General features: G+C 42.7%; 1 protein-coding gene across 6 annotated transcripts in view; it reads left to right on the top strand.

Moving 5' to 3' along the window:
• The window catches only part of GCNT1 (glucosaminyl (N-acetyl) transferase 1), a 98,882-nt gene that overhangs the window by 21,418 nt on the left and 52,035 nt on the right, over positions 1–25,429 (top strand). The window contains exon 2 of one of the 6 annotated variants that reach the window (XR_008844780.1): positions 19,178–19,230. The exons of 4 other annotated variants lie outside the window; for them this stretch is intronic. The gene's annotated coding sequence lies outside the window, so the exon portion shown is untranslated. Of the gene's footprint in view, positions 1–14,609; positions 14,719–19,177; positions 19,231–25,429 lie in introns of those variants that run through there. One more of the 6 variants, XM_056523404.1, reaches the window with a different exon arrangement.

Here is a 25,429-nt window from a genome sequence, read left to right on the forward strand (position 1 = left end):
CATCGTATGTTGAGGGACCACTCTGTGTGTATATGTAAATGTATATGTGTGTGTGTGTGTGTATATATATATATATATATATATATATATATATATATACACAGACAGCAGCCCAGCACTCCAGGAGTTGTGAGATTATTCAGCCCATGTCAGCAGCTGCTGGGCCCATGGGCTGAACAAACTCACTTGTTATCTCACAACTCCTGGAGTGCTGTGCTGTTGTCTGCTTATCTAAAGTGAACCGTGATCGGGTTTGGATCACTGGCAACCATTGCTCCTTTTTGATGATATGAAGTAGTGCTGCTATACCTTTTTGTTCATATAACTAGTGACACTGTGGCAAGGGAAGGGTGTATTTCCCAAGCTAACCCTGGAGAAACCTCCACCTGTGGCCTAATTAATCAGGTAGCAGAAAGGGGAAGTGTGTTTAAAAGGAACAGTATGAGAAAGAAATGTTTAAAAGGAAGTCAGACAGAATAGTTGGTGCTCTCCCCGGAAGACAGCAAGGTGGCTGTAGGGGGGAGGCAGGGGGGGTCCTGGTGAGGAACACACAGCCTGAGCTGTGAGTAGCCCCAAGTGGGGACGAGACACACAGAAACAGGTTGCAAATGCTGTGTGAACAGTGAGTAGAAGGTTGCAGGAGGCATAAGTTTAACTGGCCAGGAAAAGCCTATCAGTTGATAGTCAGGGCATGCTGGATTGTTTAGTTAGTGATTTGACTGTCTAGGGTTTTGTTTGTTCCTGTGTTATGTTTTTATTTATCCTGCAACCTGTCTAATAAAGCTTGCGAGGGCCCGGACTTGCATAAAGTATGTTGTTTGCCTGCTGAATGAACTAGAAACGTGTCCTGTGGCTATATCAAGGATGATCCCAGAGCTATCCCCAGGGAGAAATCCTTACACTATATATATATATATATATATATATATATATATATATATATATATATATATATATATATATATATATAATCTCCTCTTATATAATTTTGTGGGATTGTCCTGACATTCATGCTTACATGCTTACGTGTGTTCTGTGTTTTACTGACTGTTACCAATATGTTAACCCATTCAGTTATGGTATTGAGGGATTTATTATGACCCACCTCCCATCACAACAAAAATGGTACCGATAAAAACTACAGATCATGGCGTAAAAAATTAGCCCTCATATAGCCCCATATACAGTAAAGTAAAAGTTATTGGAGTCAGAAGAGACCAGTTTTAAGAAATTTTCATACAAAAAGTTATAACTTTTTAAAAGTAGTAAAATAAAACAAAACCTATATAAATTGGGTATTGTTTTAATCGTATGGACCTACAAAATAAAGATAAGGTGTCATTTTTAACGTAAAGCCCCCACAAATAAGGAATATTTTTTTTTTCGCCATAGATTTTGTGTTAAAATTAGTGTTATTACAAAGTACAATCGGGTCTGTAGGTGGAAAATTGGAATCGTTATGATTTTATGAAGGGGGGGGGGACTTGTCCTTGAGGGGTTGAAATATTATAAGCATATAATATCGGATACTAATCAATCTATATTGTTGACTACAACCGTAAATATGTCCTTGTTTCCCTACAGTATGCAATATTTTGCAGCAAGGTGGCTTTTCAACTCTGCGCTGCCGTTATTTTTACTTTCATTTCCTTTTACTGCCTGCCCTAGCATCCTCTTTGCTAGTCAAAGGAAATGCTGTTCTCTTCTGACTCGCTGCACTCTTCTTATGAAGGAAATGACAATGACAGTGTTTGAAGTATGCCTCTGCAATGAGGCATAGCCTACACCAGTTGGAATGTGTTGTCATCTTTTTCTGTATTATACATGTTTGATGCCAAGCTTATTGAGTAAAAGTTTATTTCAGCTCACCAGTAGGTGTGTGAACAAACTCCTGGACAATTGTGTGCGGGAGCACGGATGGTGTAGAGTGGGCCATATCTTGGGAATAAACTTGAAGAGATAAGTAACGGTGTCTCCAGCTCTTTCCAGCAGACAGTGTGACTTCTTAGCAGTCAAAACATAAACTTTAAAGGGGTACTCCGCCCCTAGACATCTTATCCCATATCCAAAGAATAGAGGATAAGATGTTTGATCGCTGGGGACCCCCACGATCTCCCTGCTGCACCCAGTGTTCGTTTAGAGCATCAGGTGCAGTGTCGGAGGCTCATGACGTCACAGTCATTCCCTGCTTGTGAAGTCACTGCTACGCTCCCTCAATGCAAGTCTATGGGAGGGGGCATGATGGCTGTCACGCCCCCTCCCACAGACTTGCATTGAGGCCGTGACCTTAGGAGCAGGGCGTGACTGTGACAACACAAGCCTCCGCCCCTTCCTTATTGCCAGTCATCCGGTACGGAGCGAAGTTCGCTCCATGCACCGGATGTCTGGGGTGCCTGCCTCCTCCCTGTCCAATCAGTTCTCCAAGGCTCCAGTTAGCCCGTTAGGCTTCAGTCAGGCAGGCTGGAGCACCGATAACATTGATCAATGCTATACTATGGCATAGGATCGTTCAGTGTATGCAATCTAATGATTGCATTTTATAGTCCCCATAGGGCAAAAATAATGTATGTAAAAAAATCTTAAGAAATGGGATTTATTGATATAATAAAAGTTTGAATCGCCCCCTTTTTTCCATTTTGAAAAATAAACAAAAAGATATGGGATCGCCGCATGCAAATAAATGTCCGAACTACAAAAATGTAATGTTAATTAAACCACATGGATAATGGCGTATATGTAAAAAAATACCAAAGTCCAGAATTTTTAGGCACATTGTATACATAAATTTTTTTCTTTTAAATGGCGACCAAGAAGTCCCATCAAAACAAAAATGGTACCGAGAAAAACTACAGATAACGGAGCAATTTTGTACAAAAAGTTATACCGTATTTTTCGCCGTATAAGACGCACTTTTTCTTCCCCAAAACTGGGGGGAAAAAGTCGGTGCGTCTTATACGGCGAATACACCCCTATCGCGGCGGTCCCTGCGGCCATCAACGGCCGGGACCCGCGGCTAATACAGGACATCACCGATCGCGGTGATGCCCTGTATTAACCCTTCAGACGCGGCGAACAAAGCTGACCGCCGCGTCTGAAGGGAAAGTGACACTAACCCGGCTGTTCAGTCGGGCTGTTCGGGACCGCCGCGATTTCACCGCGGCGGTCCCGAACAGCCCGACTGAATAGCCGGGTTAGTGCTTACAGGACACCGGGGGGGGGACCTTACCTGCCTCCTCGTTGTCTTCTCCGTTCAGGGATCCCCTGTATGGCCGGCGCTCTCCTTCCTCGTCATCACGTCGTCGCGTATGTGCGTCGGCGTGCGTAACGACGTGATTACGGCGACGGAGAGCGAAGATACCCGGCCGGCAGCAGAGACGTTCCGGAGCGACGGGGACACGGCGACAGCGATGGAGCGACATCCAGGGCAGCGGTGACGGGTCCGGAGTGGCAGGGACACGTGAGTATTACCTCCTATGCAGTGGTCTTCAATCTGCGGACCTCCAGATGTTGCAAAACTACAACTCCCAGCATGACCGGACAGCCAACGGCTGTCCGGGCATGCTGGGAGTTGTAGTTTTGCAACATGTGGAGGTCTGCAGGTTGGAGACCACTATTGGGTTCAAAATCTTTATTTTTTTAGATTTTGCCCCTAAAAATTGGGTGCGTCTTATACGCCGGTGCGTCCTATAGGACGAAAAATACGGTAATTTTTCAAAAGAAGACAAAATAAAAATGATATAATTTGGGTATCGTTGTAACCTTATTTACCTACAAGATAGAAAGAACGTCATTTTTACCAAAAAGTGCACTGCGTAGAAGCGGAAGCTCCAAAAGTTACAAAATAGTTTTTTTTTTTTTTTTTTTTTTTTTTCAATTTTGTTGCTTTGCTGTAGATTCTGGGGGTGAAGTAATTGATTTAATTACAAAGTGAGATTGGTGGTGCAAAAAACAAGCTCTCATATAGGTCTGTAGGTGGAAAACTGAAAGTGGTATGATTTTTAGAAGGTGAGGAGGAAAAAACTAAAGTGCAAATATGTAAAAATCCTGAATCCTCAATCTGCTAGACTGAGCCTACTAGCAACTGCAGAGCACTCCTGAGCCACTATAATATCTATACAGGCTGCACAGACTGGCTTCTTGCACTTTGCACACTCTCTATTATGTGTTTTTCACAAAGCCTTCTTGGAACTAGAGGAGGAAACTCCCTAGTAAAAAGACAATAACCAAATTGACTATAGATAGGGGGGGGAAGTGAAGTTGCACCCTGGCCTGAAGTTGTCAGAGCCGGTGTGGGGAACATCATACAAGGAGCACAGGCCACCCACCTGTGCCCATACATTCCCAGAGACCAGAGAGCTGCCCGCACTTTCCCGAGCTACTCCTTACCTTAAAGGAGTACTCCAGTGGAAATTTTTTTTTTTTAGCTTATCAGCTACTGTATGCCCCAGAGGTCTTTTCTTTTTGAATTTCCTTTCTGTCTGACCATAGTGCTCTCTGATGACACCTCTGTCCATGTCAGGAACTGTCCAGAGCAGGATAGGTTTGCTATGGGGATTTGCTCCTACTCTGAACAGTTCCTGACAGAGACAGAGGTGTCAGCAGAGAGCACTTTGGTCTGGTAGAAAAGAAATTAAAAAAGAAAATAACTTTCTGTGGAGCATACAGCAGCTGATATGTACTGGAAGGATTACCAAATGGACATATTTTTGCTTTTTGAAAAAATTAGAGGGCTTCAAAGTAGAGCAGCAATTTTCAAACATTTCATGAAAATTGCTAAATCTGAAGGGACAGATGTTACAGAACTACAACTCCCAGCATGCCTGGGCAGTCCAGGCATGCTGAGAGTTGTAGTTTGGCAACATCTGGAGGGCTACCGTTTGGGCACCACTGTAAAAGTGGTCTCTAAACTGTGACCCTCCAGATGTTGCAAAACTACAACTCCCTGCATGCCCAGTCAGCCTTTGGCTGTCTGGGCATGCTGGGAATCCAGCAGTCTCCAGCGAAGATCCCAGGTCCCCAGGCATCTTCTCCTGCAGGTACGGCCTCCATCTTCTTCCCACAATCCCCTCGACAGCCAGGGGTGGGCAGAACGGGGGGTTGCCATGGCAACCCCCTGTCCTGCGCTGCCATTGGTCAGAACTCCGTTCTGACTAATGGCAGGGGATAGGAGTAGATCGCAGCTCTGTGACCTCACTCCTATCCCTTAGGCTGATCGGGGCTGTTGCTGACAACTCCGATCAGCCCTATTTTCCGGGTGATCGGGTCACCAGAGACCCGATCAGCCCGGAATTGGAGAAAATCGCATGTCTGAATTGACATGTGATTTTCTCCGATCGCCGACATGGGGGGGGGGGGGTGGGGGTTGGGTAAAATGATTTTTTTTTTCCGTTTCACCATAGATTTTTGGGTAAAATGACTGATGTCATTACAAAGTAGAATTGGTGGCGCAAAAAATCATTTGGATTTTTTGGTGCTAAATTGAAAGAATTATGATTTTTTTTTAAAGGTAAGGAGGGAAAAACAAAAGTGAAAAAACAGAAAAACCCTGAGTCCTTAAGGGGTTAAGTTTGTTAAGCCCTAGTGCACTGTGTGTCTAGCTTTACAGGTCTATTTTATGTGACTAATGGAGGAGAGGAGACCTTTATCATATTTGAGCGTTTCAACATCCTATACTGTGAAGCTAACAGAAACACACAGGAAACCACAAGGCTTTCAAATGATGGGGAAATACTTCTGTCATAAGTTGAGGGACAGTGCTCTTCACAGTTAAAGCGCAACTGTCATGAAATTATACCCCCCAGACTAATGACATAGTATAGATGATGATACGTGTAATGCAGCTGTACTTTTGGCTGCTGTTTATCACTCTTTATCAGCAGGAAAGTAGTTTTATCGTGCGGTCAGCAACAGTCGGATAGGTGTGGCTGGGGATCGTAATGCCCCTCCTCCACCAAGCCTATCCCCTGTAAGTGAGCACAGGACCACTGTGTGATTGACCCACAGGTCCCCACCCCCAGATGTCCATGATGTGCGGGTCGGCGTGACTCCACTGAGCCTATACATATTATGTGCACCTTTATGTTATATGATATACAGTGCCCATACTCCTTTCTTCTGATGGTGCCGGAGAAGCGCTGCTTCTGCTTTCACTATAGGCAGTGAGCTCGCTCCCGTTGTCTGCCGCCAGCTCAGTGCGCCTGCGCAGTGCTAGAGGCAGGGAGCGAGCTCACTGCCTATAGTGAAAGCAGAAGCAGCGCGTCTCCGGCACCATGAGAAGAAAGGAGTACGGGTACTGTATTTCATATAACATAAAGGTGCACATAATATGTATAGGCTCAGTGGAGTCACGCCGGCCCGCACATCATGGACATCTGGGGGTGGGGACCTGTGTGTCAATCACACAGTGGTCCTGTGCTCACTTACAGGGGATAGGCGTGGCGGAGGAGGGGCATTACGATCCCCAGCCACGCCTATCCTACTGTTGCTGACCGCACGATAACATTATTTTCCTGCTGATAAAGGGTGATAAACAGCAGCCAAAAGTACAGCTGCATTAGAAGTGTCATCATCTATACTATCATGTTATTAGTCTGGGGGTATCATTTCCATGACAGTTGTGCCTTAATATACTTCACTTTGCAGTTAAGTACAGATATTTTGGCATGAAATGTTTTGCTGCAAAGGAAGTCTTGGTACCTTGTCAGTAATGCTTATTCATTCTGTTAATGCTCGTTTAACAGTGCTATTTTTATTTTATTTTATTTTTATATAATATTGTTAAACAGTGACAGAAATGGTTGTCAGGGATTGTTAGAAATATTTCCCCTAAGGTGTGTGTGGATACTAGGTATCAGGAAGCTACATATCTCCTCTAAGGAAAGCTGGATGAGAAATGAGGAACCCTGAAAGAGTTAAAGGGGTTGAAGAAGAAACCGGTGTATGGTGTCTAAATGAAAAATAAAGAAACTTACTAATATAATGTTCTTAGCCATAGTGCACAAATCTTCCATACCAGCTCTGCTCTTTCACTGTGTAGCTGTGACATCCCCCCCCCCCCCCTCTTCTGTCTGCTCAAGGAGGAACCAGTAATGTGTTAAAAATGAGCGCCTCTGGCTATAGCTTAGATCCACCACAGCCTGCTGATCATCTTATAGGCAGCTTCCAGTGGCCTCCTGGCATTCTATGTAGCAAACCTAAAATAAAAACTTGGTCCAGGTACATTTCCCAAACCCTTTGTGCTCAGGTTTACCACAATTTTATTGAGCTCCATTTTTATACAATCCAATTGGCCTATATTGTATTTCAAATATCATGATTTTAGCTCTGTTCTATAGGATTAAGACCTGGTAATGGAAACCTGGCCAGGCAAGCACGGAAACCTTATGTTCCTGGAACCAATCCATGACTGTAGAACCCTTGTCACATGGTGCAGTCTCCTAAGTGTCCTTTTACCATAGGATGAACAGTTGCCATGCCAGCGTCAGAAGACCCAGGGTGTGCCAAGAAAACATTCCCCACACCAATACACTGCCTTTATCAGCTTGAACTGCTGATACCTGACAGGAAGATTTGTTGATTCATGCTGCTTGTACCCAATTCTGTCCCTCCTTTTATCATGGTGCAACAGAAATCTGGATTAATCTGACCAGGCAGTGTTTTTCCACTCAAAGTATAGGGGATAAGATATCTGATCGTGGGGGTCTGACTGCTGGGGACCCCCAGGATCTTGACTGCAGCACCCCAGTGTCTTTACTGCACAGAGCAAACTCACTCTGTGCGTAATGACAGGCAATACAGGTTCCGGAGCATCGTTGGACTTTGAAATCTTTTTACACGTACGCCATTGACCGTGTGGTTTAATTAAAATTATATTTTTTATAGTTAGGACATTTGCGCACGTGCCAATACCACATGTTTATTTTTTATTTTTGTTTACATATATATTTGAATCACCCCCCTTTCCCCCCATTTAAAAACAAACTGTTCTTCAGGAAGGGGTTAAATCACATTTATTCACTTTTACTTTTTTTTAAAACCCCATAGGGGACTATTACATGCAATCCTTCGACTGCATACACAGAACAATGCTATGCCATAGCATAGCATTGATCAGTGTAATTTGTGCTCGATAGCTCCAGTCTGGATCTCAGGCTTGGAGCAATCAAAAGCAGATCGGACAGCGAGGAACAAGGTAAGGCGCCTCCCGCTGTCCTTTTAGCGGTTCGTGGCGCCACGGTCCCGAAGAGCCTACTGAGCTAGCCAGCAATGGCAATCTCCTGTTTTAGACGCCACAATCAACTTTGATTGTGGTGTCTAAAGGGTTAATATCGGACATGAGCCCGATCGGCGATGTTCGGTATTAGCCGCGGGTCCTGGTTGCTGATAGCAACCAGGACCCACCGGGTATGATGCACACTCACCTGCTGAGCATGCGTCATACAGCGGGAGCCCGCAGTGGACGTAAATTTACCTCCATTTGTGGGAAGGAGTTAAATTCCAGATGGTTTGGTTCAGATTTTTCCCTGTGGAAATATTGCTGATCTTTTGCAGCCTAAAAGGTGTTATCCAAAATACGAAAAAACTAGTCTTTCTTTCTCTCTTCCTTAAAGGGGTAATCCGGTGGAAAACTATTTTTTTCCTATCAACTGACTCCAGAAAGTTAAACAGATTTTGTAGATTACTTCTAGTTAAAAATCTTAATCCTTCCAGTACTTATCAGCTGCTGTATTTTACTGAGGAAGTTGAGTTGATCTTTTCAGTCTGACCACATTGCTCTCTGCTGACACCTCCATCTGTGTCATGAACTGTCCAGAGTAGGAGCAAATCCCAATAGCAAACCTCTCCTGCTCTGGACAGTTCCTGATGTGGACAGAAGTGTCAGCAGAGAGCACTGTGGTCAGACTGAAAAGAACAACTCAACCTTCTGTGGAGCATACAGCAGCTGATCAGTATTGGAAGGATTAAGATATTTTAATAGAGGTAATTTACAAATGTGTTTAACTTTCTGGCACCAGTTGAAACATTGTTTTCCTCCGGAGTACCCCTTTAATTTATGTGTTGTATCACAACTGGGTTCCATTGAAGCACGTTGAAATACCACACACAACCTCAGGATAAGCGTGGTGCTGTTTTTGGATTAACTCAGTTTTATTTTTATATTTTTAAATCCTGTATAACCCTTTTTAAGTATATGGCAGACCTAAAGGCTAATCTAGGGCCCTAGACTGCCATGGCAGCCAATTGCCACCTTGTGATTGTGTGGCAGATAGAGGGAGGTGGGCTTTTAAGGTTGTAACAGCTCGGACTGGAGTAACCTTTGGTAAGCATCTGCAAGATAAAGTAGGTGGTTCCTGTGCCCACGTTATCAATGTGCCGTGATGACATGGAGGGGGTGGGGGGAAGGGGTTGGGGAGATTTATCAAAACCTTTCCAGAGGAAAATTTGCTGAGTTGCCCATAGTAACCAACCAGATTGATTCATTTTTCAGAGACCTTTTCAAAAATGAAAGAAGTGATCTGATTGGTTGCTATGTGCAGCTCAGCAACTTTTCCTCTGGACACGTTTTGATAAATCTCCCCCCAGCGTGTTTTGCAGGAGTGCCCTACTCACAAAGTGCATGATTAGAGGGAAATAGTCACAGCATACATGCGTACTTGGCAGTGAAAGAGTTAGTGCCAGTGGGGAAAACACTATAGGGATTGCTCGAAAGCTAGCAGCTTATCAATTCCCTTGACTTTAATTATTGTTTTCCGTTTCTGTTACATAAACATGTTAGATGCTGCACTCTGCGGTGTGTGCGCCTTACCATGCTAACCTTTGTCTCTGTTGCTGTCATGGAACTGAGTCTTGGGCTTGTCTAATGAGGACCTGCTATGGAAACTGTGGAATGAACCTCTTACTAGGTTTTCTAGTGGTGCTGAGCATCATATACCTAGAATTTTTCTATAATTATAAAAAAAAAAAATCTAAAAACACTATGAAAGTGAGACAGCGGAGGTACGATATTATCAGTGTGCAGTGTACGCTATGCAGTAAGGCATAGGACAAAGAATCAGGTTTGTAGACCCTTCTAGTTGTAAATTCCTAGAATTGTTTCTCTGCTATACTATGTTTAGATAGCATAATCAGTTTTTTACATTGAGACTAGTAGGAAAAAAAAAACTTCTGAAACACCATGGATAGGGTATGGCCAACAAGCCCAACTAGTTTTTAAACCGAGTGATTCCTATTCTATTCCTCTTGTTAGGAGCCCAGCCTTCTTTTGTTAGCTCTGTATGGGGGTGTAGAAATGCCTGAGATGGTTTTGTAAAGACCTGTTTAGCTTAAGTAAAGCCATTTTATTAAGCAAGAGCTAACTATAACAATACACAAGCAAAACCCTTTTCTTTAGTGTCCTGACTGTAGTGAGACAACAATAACAGCAGTTTCTGTTGCTATTGCAGTAAATACTTATTGACGTTGCATCTGGGGCTACACTGAAAGTTTTATTGACAGGTAAGCACTTATTGTTATTCCAAGATGTGGTTTATAATCTTTAAATCACCTAGTAATGTCATGGCTGTAATCCAATGCACCTATGCATAAGGTATTCTGTTATGAGCCAGCAGCTACTGGTACAAAGCCTTAGGACAGGTTAGCAAGCCTTGAATCAATGTGGATTGCACTAAACAAAATTAGGTGTTTACAGCATGCTGCCTTGTGCTGAGCAATGCCACAGGCAGAGGAGCAGACTGAATGAATACAGTAGCTTTTGTAGATTTTCTGTGTGGAGGGAGTTCGCTGTGTGGCGTAGTGTTCTGCAGCTACTTTGGGCAGGGAACTAGTAGTAGTGCTGTGGGAAGGGAGTAGGTAGCTTGGGAGGCTGTGATGAAGAGTGGGGGAAACTATTGCATTCAGGAATTACAGAAAGTACTATTATTATCTGACATTTTACAATAAAAAGTGTAAAATGATGAAACAAATTTTGTATAGCAGCGTGTGTAAATGTCCAAACTATTAAAATATAATGTTAATAATTTGTCATGGTGAACGATGTAAGTGTACAGAAAAAACAATTCAACAAGTTCATAATTACTGTTTTTTTTTTCCCCCTAATTCATTACAAAATGATTAAAACTCACGTATGCGCAAAAGTGGTACCGATAAACACTACAAATCATGCCCCAAAAAAATGAGCCCTCACACAACCTCCTAAATGGAAAAATAAAATTATATGGGTCAGAATAGGGCAATTTTTAACCCGTCCTGGACACAGAGCGTACAGGTATGCCCTGGCGTCCTGGGACTTAAGGACCCAGGGCGTAGCTGTATACCCTGGATGTTTCTGTTCACCGCCGGCAACCGGGCAGTGAAAATCATCCAGCAGGCATCCCGTGCAAACCCCCATGTCAATTCAACCCGGCGATTAGCGTCGATTTCGGGTCATTTGGGTTTCCGGTGACCCGGGAAAAAAAAGGGTGATAGGTGCTGTCCGAGACACCGCCTATCACTATTTACCTGCTGGAGTGAGGTTACAGATGACCGACCAATCCCTATCCTGCTGAGCGGTGATCATAGCGGCGATCAGGGCCTTCCTTACCTGTCCGGAGGTCGTGGGGGTCCCTCCAGGCGGTGGCGGAGGTGGCAGGATACAGCAGGAGGTGAGGCCTGTTTGCCTCCTGCTTTTGCTTAGCAGCAACTCCAGCATGCACAGCCAAAGGGCATGCTGGGAGTTGTAGTTATGCAACAGCTGGATCCACAACTACAATTCCCAGCATGCCCTTTGGCTGTCTGTGCATGCTGGGAGTTACAGTTATGCAACAGCTGAAGGCACTTTTTTTTCTATGAAAAAAGGAAACAAACGCTCAGTGTTCTGCAACCAGTGTGCCTTCAGCTGTTGCAAAACTACAACTCCCAGTATGCACGGACAGCCAAAGGGCATGCTGGGAGTTTTAGTAGTGTGCCCCCAGCTGTTGCATAACTACAACTGCCAGCAGGCCCTTTGGATGTCAGTGAATGCTGAGAGTTGTAGTTTTGTTACCTAACTCGGTGTTTCGCAACCAGTGTGCCTCCAGCTGTTGCAATCTTCAACTCCCAGCGTGCACTGACAGACCGTACATGCTGGAGTTAAGTAACCCCCACAGGTGTCTGACAGATTTTGTGTTTTTTTTGTTTTTGTTTTTTTGTCCTTTCACCATGAGGGCTTCCTAAATTTGCTTTCCAAAAGCCAAATGTGGCTCCTTCTCTTCTGAGCACTATGGGGGAGATTTATCAAAACCTGTCCAGAGGAAATGTTGCTGAGTTGCCCATAGCAACCAATCAGATCGCTTCTTTCATTTTTCAGAGACCTTTTCAAAAATGAAAGAAGCAAGCTGATTATTTGCTATGGGCAACTCAGCAACTTTTTCGTAGGACAGGCTACGTCCACACATGGGGTATTTCCATTCTCAGAAGAAATGGGGGTTACAATTTTATTTTTTTTGGGGTGGGGGTGGGGAATCCATTTTATCATATTACTTCTTGTAAAAATGGTACATTTAGGAAAAAACTGCATTTTAGTGATTAAAGAAAAATTTTTCATTTACACATCTGACTTAAATGAAAAGTCTTTTAACACCTGTGGGGTGTTAAGGCTCACTGTACCCCTTGTTACGTTCCTTGAGGGGTGTAGTTTCCCAAATAGTGTGCCATGTGGTTTTAAATTTTGCTGTTCTGGCAACATGGGGGCTTCCTAAAGGCTACATGCCCCCCAAAAACCATTTTAGCAAAATTTGCTTTCAAAATGCCAAATGTGGCTCCTTGTCTTCTGAGCATTGTAGTTCGCCTGCAGAGAACTTGACGTCAACACATGGGGTATTTCCATACTAAGAAGTGATGGGGTTACGAATTTTGGGGGGCATTTTCTCCTATTACCTCTTGTAAAAATTGTAAATTTGGGGGAAAAAATGCATTTTAGTGCTAAAAAAAAATAATTTGATTTACACATCTAACTTTAACAAAAAGATGTCAAACACCTGTGAGTTGTTAAGGCTCACTATACCCCTTGTTACGTGCCTTGAAGGGTGTAGTTTACAAAATAGTATGCCATGTGTTTTTTTTTTTTTTGCTGTTCTTGCACCATGGGGGCTTCCTAAATGCGACATGCCCCCCAAAAACCATTTTAGCAAAATTCACTCTCCAAAATCCCATTGTCACTCCTTCCCTTCTGAGCCCTCTACTTACATCCACATATGAGGTATTAACTTACTCAAGAGAAATTGGGTTACAAATTTTGGGGGGCTTTTTTTCCTTTTTACCGTTTGTAAAAATTCAAAAAATGAGTCTACAAGAACATGCGTATGTAAAAAATGAAAATTTTGAATTTTCTCCTTCACATTGCTGCTATTCCTGTGAAACACCTAAAGGGTTAACACACTTACTGAATGTCATTTTGAATACTTTGAGGGGTGCAGTTTTTATAATGGGGTAATTTATGGGATATTTCTAATATGAAGGCCCCTCAAATCCACTTCAAACTGAAAAATTCTAATTTTCGTGAAAAACTGGAAAATTGCTGCTAAACTTTGAAGCCCTCTGATGTCTTCAAAAAGTTAAAACGTGTCAACTTTTATACATATTATATATGTGAATCAATATATCATTTATTTGGAATGTCTGTTTTCCTTACAAGCAGAGAGCTTCAAAGTTTTTCATGAAATTTTGGAATTTTTCACCAAGAAATGATGCAAGTATCGCCGAAAATTTACCACTATGATAAAGTAGAATATATCGCGAAAAACTATCTCGGAATCAAATTCATAAGTAAAAGCATTCCAGAGTTATTAATGCTTAAAAGGGATCTAAACATCTTATCTCCTGTCAAAAGGATAGGGGATAAGATGTTAGATCGCGGGGATCCTGCCGCTGGGGACCCCCACAATCTCTCCTGCAGCACCCCTGTTTTTCAGCTGCACAGAGCGAGGATTGCCCTGTGGCTGATGACGGGTGCTGCAAGTCTATGGGAGGGGGCATGAGGGCTGCCACGCCCCCTCCTATAGATTTGCATTGAGAGGCGGGGTGTAATGTCACTAGGGGGTGGAGCCATGACATCATGATACTCCGTCCCCTGCACTGCCCGTCATCAGCCACAGAGCGATCCTCGCTCTTTGCAGATGAAAAATGTCAGTGCTGCAGGAGAGATCGCGGGGGGTCCCCAGTGGTAGGATCCCCGCGATCTAACATCTTATCCCCTATCCTTTTGATAGGAGATGAGATGTTTAGCGCCGGAGTACCCCTTTAAAGTGATCGTGGTCAGATGTGCAAAAAATGCTCTGGTCTGTAAGGATATAATGGGCTTGGACCTTAAGAAGTTAAACATACTTTTGTAAAATGTACTGCACAGAAATGAAACCCTCCAAAAGTAGCCAAAAATGCTCTGTGTCCTTAAGGGGTTAAGTAGCGTGACACTTTTTTTATTTATTTTTTTATCTATAGCATTTTTATATTATTTTAAATGCTATTTAATATTTAGTTTATTCCTGATGTTGGTGATAATTGTTTTACATAAATAGCATTGTTGCTTTCTGCTTTTAGAATGAGAATTTTCTTTCTTTTTTTCCTATGCCTTGCGGAATCTGAAAATCTGTTGGCAGAACCATGATTAGATGTGAAGTCTTTCTAAGAAGCCCTGACTTCTACATCTGGATAAATATTAAGTTACTAAGTAACCTTACACTGCAAAAAGCGCATATTCAGCGAGTGGTGAGAAAAGTTTTCCTTACATAAAGTAGCGCTTTCATACTCCGAGCTACTGGCTAGCTGCATGTTTTTAGAGCTGAATAATGCTAGACCTTTATGCAGCTGTTCTGGATTGGGAACACATCTCACACACACATTCTTGTGTCTAGAAAAGTTTTTATGTGTGTTACAGATCCGAGTGATATTTACAACAGCCTTTGTAATGATGTTCGATAAAACAAATAGAATTAATCTTCAGGCCGTATCAAGCTTATTTCCACCCTGCAGTATACTAAGGTGTTTTCAGCTGTCAACCTCTGTACAGTAGTTTACTGCAGTTTATGCTCAGAACGGGTACTATTGGTAGGGCGGCGCATCTGAGCTTTAGTCGTGCCAGATCTATTTTAGTCAGTGTATATGTTCTTCTGCTAAATTTCACTGTTAGTGTTGGGGCATGGTAATGCCGTGCTTGTTTTTTCACATGCTAAATGGCTGTGTGGTTAACTAGTGCTGCTGTTTGGCTTTTGACAGCACAGCCATAGGGCTCATTCACACGAGCAGATTTCTTTTCAAGCCCACCTCAGATACCAGCGGAATCTCTGCTGTTGGAAATCCACCGCAGACCCCATTGAAGTCAATAGGGTCTGCAGAAAATTTACAACAGCGGAGCTTCCGCTGGTGGAAATCTGCTGCGGGTAGCCCACAGAGGCCCCGTCCCTTTTCAAACTCGTGGGATATCCGAGGTGGGTTTGAAATGAAATCCGCTCATGTGAAAGAGCCCTAAAATTTGCATCAATAGGGATTTAAAAGTGTGTTTAAGGTTATTTGCATGCAACTAGTAAGCATCGTGGACAGGGCTGTATAAGGGATCTGTGTTGCCTGATTTTATTACTGAAGTCAGAGAAATCTATGGGCCTGTATTGTGCCTTTTGGATGTGTCTGGCTTCATACAGAGGCATACCCTATGCTAAAAGAAGCTTTTTAAGCCTTATAAGTGTAATAGGAAATCAAAGACAATGAGGGCCATTTATCATTATATGTGTATGGTAGAAGCAGTTTACCCCTTTTCCCGAATTCAAAATTATGAGCAGAAGCGCTAAATTTATCAATCAAGCGCAATGCGCTTCATAAATTGCGGGTAAATATAGTAATCTCCTAAATCCACTCTTTGGAAAATAGAATCAATGATTTAGAGCATCTTGCTACGTTAAGTCCAAGATGGTTTATATTTGCGCAAAAAAAAAAAAAAAACAGCTCTTGCGGCAAAATTTTTGGTGTAAAGGAAAAGTATGCAGTTAATAAATCCACGCGTACTATAGATGTCACTCCAAGGTACCCCGATTCGGCCACATCTGGAGGACATGCTCTACCAAAATGTGCGCAAAAAAAATGCGCAAAAAAAGGGCTTGCGCAAAAAAAATACACACAAAACAGGGGTAAAATCTTTCATACATGTCCCCCTATGAGGTTACTGTGTGTGTGTGTGTGTGTGTGTGTGTGTGTGTGTGTGTGTGTATGTGTATATATAGAATATATATATCTCTATTCATTGTATGTCTCTTTTTGATCTTTTTACCAAACTGTAGCACTCTACCAGCACTTTAAAGATTTCTCTTATGACTTTATAAAGCCTTTTAAAATACCCGGAGATAGATTTAAAGGTTTGCAGTGATATACATGGAGAGATATAATGTATGCCTTTTAGTTTGTTCCTTTTCGTACGCTAAAAAAATCCCATAAAAATGCAATAAAAAGGTAAATTACTAAGAGGAAGGACCTAAAAAAGAATCTGCATGTTCTTCATTTGTGCTACTATATTTCTAGTTTTTGTGCAGACAGAACACTTGACCTATGCTCTGATATGTGAGGGGGGAAACTTTTCAAGATGGGTGGTGACCATGGCGGCCATTTTGAAGTCAGCGATTTTGAATCCAACTTTCAGTAGGAAGAGGGTCATGTGACGCATCAAACTTATTGGGAATTTCACAAGAAAAACAATGATGTGCTTGGTTTTAACGTAACTTTATTCTTTCATGAGTTATTTACAAGTTTCTGACCACTTATAAAATGTGTTCAATGTGCTGTCCATTGTGTTGGATTGTCAATGCAACCCTCTTCTCCCAGTCTTCACACACTGATAGCAACACCGCAGCAGAAATGCTAGCAAAGGCTTCCAGTATCCGTAGTTTCAGGTGCTGCACATCTCGTATCTTCACAGCATAGACAATTACCTTCAGATGACCCCAAAGATAAAAATCTAAGGGGGTCAGATAGGGAGACCTTGGGGGCCATTCAACTGGCTCACGATGACCAATCCACTTTCCAGGAAACTGTTCATCTAGGAATTCTCGGACCTGACACCCATAATGTGGTGGTGCACCATCTTGCTGGAAAAACTCAGGGAACGTGCCAGCTTCAGAGCATAAAGAGGGAAACACATCATCATGTAGCAATTTTTCATATCCAGGGGCCTACATGATGATGTGTTTCCCTCTTTATGAGTTTTTCCAGCAAGATGGTGCACCACCACATTGGCCCTCATTTACTATTCTAAACCCGACTTGTTTTGTCGTTTTTTTTTGGCGCTTCTTTGTCTGCGACATGTCGCAGACATCGTGCGCCAGTCTGCGACACGATGCAACATTTTTTCCCGACGAACCCAATGTGGATTCTCCCAAATTCGAAAAAGGGGCGTAACCCGACATTTCTGAGCTTTCCCACGTATTTATAAAGGTTTCCAACCCGAATTTGTTGAATTGTTGTGGAATTTTTCCCGACAACTCAGAGGAGTTGGAAACCAAAACCAACAAAACCCACGTGCGACAAACAGGATGTGACATAATAATAAATACCAGGGGAAAAAAGCAGTCGGGTAATAAAGAAAGATAGACTTACAACCCGATTTTCTAAGTAAATGAGGGCCATTATGGGTGTCGGGTCCGAGCATTCCTTGATGAACAGTTTCCTGGAAAGTGGATTGGTCATCGTGGGCCAGTTGAATGGCCCCCAAGGTCTCCCTATCTGACCCCCTTAGACTTTTATCTTTGGGGTCATCTGAAGGCAATTGTCTATGCTGTGAAGATACGAGATGTGCAGCACCTAAAACTACAGATACTGGAAGCCTGTGCTGGCATTTCTCCTGCGGTGTTGCTATCAGTGTGTGAAGAGTGGGAGAAGAGGGTTGCATTGACAATCCAACACAATGGGCAGCACATTGAACACATTTTATAAGTGGTCAGAAACTTGTAAATAACTCATGAAAGAATAAAGTTACGTTAAAACCAAGCACATCATTGTTTTTCTTGTGAAATTCCCAATAAGTTTGATGTGTCACATGACCCTCTTCCTATTGCTTCCTATTCCTTCAAAATGGCCGGCATGGTCACCACCCATCTTGAAAAGTTTCCCCCCTCACATATACTAATGTGCCACAAGCAGGAAGTTAATATCACCAACCATTCTCATTTTATTAAGGTGTATGCATATAAATGGCCCACCCTGTATATTAGTTAAAGACTTTTTTTTTTCTTTAATCCTCACTTTTTCCTATTTTTGGATGACATTTTGGTGGCTTCAGATCCAATTACCAGATTTCCATAGCGTTATGGTCTCAACATACAATGGTTTCAACATACAATGTTTGTCCTGGAACCAATTAATATTATAACTGTACACCTTTACAGCTTGATGCTGCCACCACTATGCTTCACTATAAGGATGGTATTAGGCAGGTGATAAGCAGCGTCTGGTTTCCTCCAGACATGATGCACAGAATTGAGACCAGAGTGTTTAATCTCTGTTTCATCAGATGAGAGATCAGTTGATCGCGGGTCTAAAATGCCGTAAGCAATCTGCGGTAGCTCAGTGGGGCTGATCGGTGCACCCGCAGGGTCCCGATCAGCTGAGAGGACAGGCGGAGGTTCTCTACCTTCATCCCTCCTGTCTGATAGGCACTTCAATAATGCAGGCCTTTGCAGCCTGTAGTAATGGAGCACCTATAACACTGATCAGTGATGTGCTATAGGTTTCTATAGCATAGCATTGATCAGTGTCTAGAAGTAAAAAATTACATCTGTGTGTCTCCAGCTGTTAAAAAACTAAAACTCCCAGCATGCCCCACAGCCCTTGGCTGTCTGGGCATGCTGGGAGTTGTAGTTTTGCAACAACTGGAGGCTCACTGTAAAACACTGCCCTATGGGGACAAAAACATTGTAAAAATACATTTGTAAAAAAAAATAGTCAATAAATCCCCTTAAATAAAAGTAAAAATTGCCCCCAATTGCCAACCAACATCCAGAATTGCTTATTTTTTGTTCACTTAATGTAGCAGAAGAAAAGTGATCGAAAAAGTCCCATAAAAAAAAAATGGTACTGATCAATACAAAGAAAAAGGGGTCAGAAGAGAACATTTTAAGCATACTGAGATATATATATATATATATATATATATATATCAGTATTTAATTTTTATTTTATTTTTTAGATAAAAAGGGGGAGATTTATCAAAATGTGCTGAGGAAAAATGGAGTAGTTGCCCACAGTAACCAATCAGGTATAGTGTGTCCTGGAGTCAATGTATGGTGAGTGGCAGTGCTGTGGCTCCAAGCTCGGCAAGTACCTTCTATAGCCACCCTGCATCCCTTTCAAGTAAATCAGTAACTAAATAATTCTGATAATACAATTTTACAAAAACTACCGGTATATTGAAAAAAAAAATAGGGGGGGGGGGGGGCAATGCATTTTCGGTTTAGTTTTCAGCCAATTTCCATTTCGATGCATCCCTGTTTAAAAGTATTTTAATCTCTATGTAAACGTGCCTGTGAAACACTGCCACCATAAAAAATATCAAACGTAACTTGTTCCAATTATGGTACAACAAATATAGCATACGCCAGGCTCTGCTGGGCCCTGCCAGTCTAGTGGTACCAATAATATAGAACTATCCACTGACTCATTTCTGCCACTAATTCATAAGTTGTGTCAACAGGGAGGTTAGGTATTGGTTCATAGCATAACAAGCATAATTTACCAAAATGACCACAAAATGCAGTACAAAGGCATTGGCTGTAATATTGCAGTAGCACTTAGTCACTGTGGAGAAAGGTTCTTTCCCTATTTGCAATAGCATATGGTCGCCATAGAAAGGAATTCTATCCCTTATTATCCTGTAAGGAAAACAGACACAGCCATGGTAGCCTGCAAAAATAAAAAAGATCCTGTCTCTTATGGTGCAATATTCTGCCAGAAATGCCTTAGAACAGTGTTTCCCAACCAGGGTACCTCCAGGTGTTGCAAAACTACAACTCCCAGAATGCCTGGTCAGCCAAAGGCTGCCAAAGACTGTCCAGGCATGCAGGTATCATAACTGGCAACAACGGGGCCCGATGGACCCCATTATTGTCAAGAAGAGAGAAAAGCCGATACAAGCACTTTCTCGATGCTAAAATAGACAACCGGCAGTGTGAATGTAGCCTTAGAAAGTCACAACTGCCGATTCCACGGTTACACTGTATATGTATCGGGCATAACACAAAACCTGCAGTTACGCAGGGAGCTGAAGCTGTCCAGCTCTGCTTGCTAAGTATCATTACAAAGTGCAATTGATGCCACAAAAGAAAACAAGCCCTTGTATGGGCATGTAGATGAAAAAGTAAGTTATGGCTATGAAAGGAGGAAATGTGAGGAGGAAAAAAAGCATAGTGCAAAAATGAAAAGTTTAGTCTGTTTCCTGAATTTTGTGGATGCAATATAGTTAAAGGTAAACTGTCCCTAAACTCCTCTCGCACTAACCAGAGGTACTGGCTGGTAGTTCGGGGGATGCTGATCAATATGCTGCCTACCATGCCCATATCCATCCAGCCGTTTGGCCGTTATCTTCATTATTCCTGATATGCAAATGATCTTCTAACTGGCACGGGTGGGTTTACGTGCCTCCCTCTGGCACGTCAGCGCCGCTCGTCCGTAGCAACGCCCGGCTTATGAATATTCATCCCCTCCCTCCGTATGTCCCTCTCCTCCCCGCTCTGTACAGGACTCCACTGCGCATGTGCCGCTTCCTGCGTACACCCGGAAGTGGCCTCAGCCACATTCTCCAGCAGTATGAAATTTTAGTCCTCTTTATTTACACATATTTTGGAGAACAACAAGGTACAACATGAAAAGGCACCTTCTTCAAAGTATTTGTCAATAAGTTTGACAGCAATTGAAGAAAGGAATAGTCCAGCAGTACCTTTAAAATGTTGAATTTTATTCTTTCCTTTAAAACGAAGAGCACACTCCAAACACCATCACCATACCGGCAGGCAACTCACATGGACGCGTTTCGAACGCATGCGCGTTCTTGATCACCACACGTACATGCGTTCGAAACGCGTCCATGTGAGTTGCCTGCCGGTATGGTGATGGTGTTTGGAGTGTGCTCTTCGTTTTAAAGGAAAGAATAAAATTCAACATTTTAAAGGTACTGCTGGACTATTCCTTTCTTCAATTGCTGACACGTATGAAGCCAGGCCAGGCTTGAAGTCCGCGCAGACCGTGGAGGAGGTGAGCTGAAAGAAAAATATTTTTTGTTCTCATGTGCAATAAGTTTGACAGTTTACACTGCTGGTGGGTGCCACTATTTTTCCTTTCTTTTGGAATTTGACTACGTCAAGCCATATACTAGGGACAATTAAAGTATCATTTTATTTGACATAAAAATAACTTTTGTGCAAATTCCATTATAATTTAATTTGAAGTCAACTGATTGTTTCTGTAGTATTGCATTATTATATGGTCACACTTGTAAAACACTTGAAAAAAATAATTCATAGTACACACTAGGGATCGACCGATTATCCGCCGCCGGCGCCCGCTTCTCTCCCCCTGCTTGTCCTGAGTCCAACCACTGCCGAAGCCCCATTGCCTCCCCCATCCCCGGTTTTATAATTACCTGTTCCCGGGGTCCGTGCTACTTCTGGCTCCTGCGGCGTCCTGCGCTGTTGCTGTGCGCTGCGCAATGACGAGTGACTTCCTCAACGCGACGTCACCGTCAGTGGCCCAGTGCACAGTGACAGCTCAGGACGCTGCCGGAGCCTGAAGTAGCGCGGACCTCAGGAACAGGTAATTATAAAACCGGGGATCGGGGAGGCAATGGGGCAGCGGTGGTGGTTGAACTCAGGACCCCAGGACCGGCAGGGGGAGAGAAGCGGTTGGCGGTCTCTGGCCCTGCAAAAGCCGCTGCAGTTCATTGATTTAAAGTGCCGCCTTTAAATCATTGATCTGCAGCGGCTTCTGCGGTGCCAGAAACAGTTTATCAGGGTATACCCGCACACACACGCGCACCCTCATTTTACCAAAGATATATGGGGGGGGGGGGGGAGGTAATAACTTATACCGATATTCCGTCCATTTATATCGGCTATCGGCCTGAAAGTTCACAAGTTATCTGTATCAGCTCTAAAAAATAAATATCGGTCGATCCCTAGTACACACATTAGTTTTTAACTACTTAGAAGTCTGCAATCGCTGATGGGTTTGATTTCCTTAACCTTTTAAGGACGCCGGGCGTATGCATATGCCCTGCATCCCGAGTCCTTTAGGACGTGGGGCATATGCATACGCCCGTGGGAATTCTCGTCACGGCCACTAGCCGGTTGGGGACCGTACCGGAATGCCTGCTGAAATTACATAGCCGAGGGGGGTCCTGAGACCCCCCCCATGTCGGCGATCACAGAAAATCACATGCCAATTCAGACATGCGATTTTCTGCTATTCTGGGCTGATCGGGTCTCTGGTGACCCGATCACCCAGAAAATAGGGATGATCGGAGCTGTCAGGGACAGCCCTGATCATCCTGAGGGATAGGAGCGAGGTCGCAGTGCTGCGATCTCCTCCTATCCCCTGCCATTGGTCAGAATGGTTCTGATTCTGACCAATGGCAGGGCAGGGCAGTGGGTTTCCATGCCCACCCCTGGATGTCGAGGGGATCGTGGGAAGAAGATGGAGGCCGGTACCTGGAGTAGAAGATGCCTGGGGACCCCGGATCGTCGCTGGAGACTGCTGGATCCTGGCTCAGGTAGGGAAACTACTGTGAGGGGGGGGGGGGGGGGAATGAAAGTGAAAGTAAAGTCATCTTTACTGTGGCAACCACTAGGAAGGCCAAACTGCAACTCCCAGCATGCCCAGACAGCCAAAGGCTGACTGGGCATGCTGGGAGTTGTAGTTTTGCAACATCTGGAGGGTCACAGTTCGGAGACCACTGTTACAGTGGTGCCCAAACGGTAGCTCTCCAGATGTTGCCAAACTACAACTCTCAGCATGCCTAGACTGCCCAGGCATGCTGGGAGTTGTAGTTCTGTAACATCTCTCCCTTCAGATTTAGCAATTTTCATGAAACTTTGGAAAATTGCTGCTCTACTTTGAAGCCCTCAATTTTTTTCCAAAAACAAAAATATGTCCATTTTATGATGCCAACATAAAGTGGACATATTGTATTTGTGAATAAAAATAAAATTTATTTGGAATATCCATTTTCCTTACAAGTAGAGAGCTTCAACGTTAGAAAAATGCAAAATATTCAAAATTTTCATAAAATTTGGGGATTTTTCACAAAAAAGGGTACAAGTAACGCCGAAAATTTACCACCAAAATAAAGTAGAATATGTCACGAAAAAAAACTATCTCAGTATCAGAATATTCGGTAAAAGCGTTTTCGAGTTATTCATTCGTAAAGTGACGGTCAGAATTGCGAAAAAGGGCTCAGTCCTTAAGGGGTTAAAAAATTGAGTGCAGGTCCAATAGGTCAGTCTGAGATCTATGACATTTTTCTTGAGGAATAGAAAGTCTGTGTGTACTTATGCTCAAAATTCTTGTTCACTTGTTTCCAAAATTAAACAAAATAGTCTACTAAAAAAAGGTTATCCAGGGATAGAAAAACATAGCTGATTTCTTTCAAAAACAGCACCACACCTCCTCAGGTTGTGTGTGGTATAGCAACTTGGCTCTATTCACTTCAATGGGGTACTCTGGTGGAAATTTTTATTTTTATTTTATTTTTTTAAATTAACTGGTGCCAGAAAGTTAAACAGATTTGTAAATTACTTCTATTACAAATTCTTAATCCTTCCAGTACTTATTAGCGGCTGTATACTACAGAACAAATTCTTTTCTTTTTGGATTTCTTTTAACACACAGCTTTTTGTGGCTGTTTTTTTCCTTCCATTTTTGGAGCCAAATCCAAAAGGAGAATTATAATATTTCCCATTCGTTTTAAATCCACTTCTTTGAGTCAAAAAATGTTACTGAAAAACTGCCACAAAAAGCTATATGTGAAAACTACTTTGCTTAAAGGGAAAGTAACAGGAGGGTCACTAAACTGAATATATAGGCTTCATAGTGCAGGTGATGCAAATTTTGAGAAACTAGCAATGGGGGAGTTACCATTGTTCTTTTAGCTATCCTAACAGCGCCATCTCCTTTGATGTGCCTGTTTGCGCTGCCTTCTGGCATCTGTCTGTGGAAATATAACTGGAACATCCCTGTGTCCTGGAAAGATTTTTCAGGACCCAGAGATGTACTGGTTATACATAGGTTCCAAATCCTTCCAGCTGACGGGGACCATGAGATAGCAGCAGGGTGAAAAAGGTTGTTTGTGGAAAAGATGAAAAGCAACCATACTTTTAGACAGAACACATTACACAGTCTGTAGAAAGGGAGAAAAGCATGCACAAGGCAGCCAGTAGAGAGAGTGCTATCACTCTGTATGTGTGGAGATAAATAAAAGCACACAGGACAGTCTCTCTAGGAAAGGAGGGAGAATCACTCATTCATCAAGACAGAAGAGATCCTTTGTGGGCTGCTGATGGGTAAATCAGTAAATGAAGCTATAGTAGTTTGTAAGGGGAGGTGAAGATGACAGTCTTCACATCTGTCATGTATTACTAAGGTCTGAGGCTAGGAGCAGGCTGCATTGTACGAAGTACCCAGTCTGCAATCTTCATTCACTTTAGACCATTTTTTATTTTATTTAACAATTCAACATTACACTAAAACATGCAAAAGTAATCGTCAGAGGTGTCAATAGCTTAAAGAATGTTACCTGAATGATTAAAATCAATGACCTGAACAACAAGGCCTAGATTTATCAATGTGTTTATCAATGTGACAAAAACAATTACATTTTTTTTGACAGCTCAGCTGTCATTTCTCAAATTACTCTGTTAACTGAATCTCTGAATGAATCTGAGCTCTGATTGGTTGTGTTGCTCTGATTTATGAAAATGTGTAAGAAAAACTGGAGAGATTATACCCATAACAACCAATCACAGCTTGGCTTTCCTATTGTAATGAGCTCTGGTAAAGTGAAAGCTGAGCTGTGATTGGTTGATGTGGGCAAATCTCTCCAGTTTTCCTCTTCCACATTTTGATGAATCAGGGACACAGTTTTTGTCACATAGATAAATCGGGCCCAAATGTTTCCCACTGTTTTGCAGTTATAACTGTAGAGTAGCTGCGTTGCTTCCTGTGTTCTAGAGACTGCTGATTAAGCCTAAGGGTAAATTCATATATGCCGAATAGCGCCATGTTGTTGTGGAACAGTCAGTTGTCACATGGCAAATCTGTGTGCATTTTTGTCTTAAGTTTATTAAATGCACTCTGATTTCATACTGTTAAAACGGAATGTCTGTAGGTATGACTGTGACCTGGCTGTTTTATGAAGTGACCTGCACATTTAAGGATGTTTGGAAAGCAAAAT

This window comes from Hyla sarda, chromosome 1 (genome assembly GCF_029499605.1).
Source record: "Hyla sarda isolate aHylSar1 chromosome 1, aHylSar1.hap1, whole genome shotgun sequence".
NCBI lineage: Eukaryota > Metazoa > Chordata > Amphibia > Anura > Hylidae > Hyla > Hyla sarda.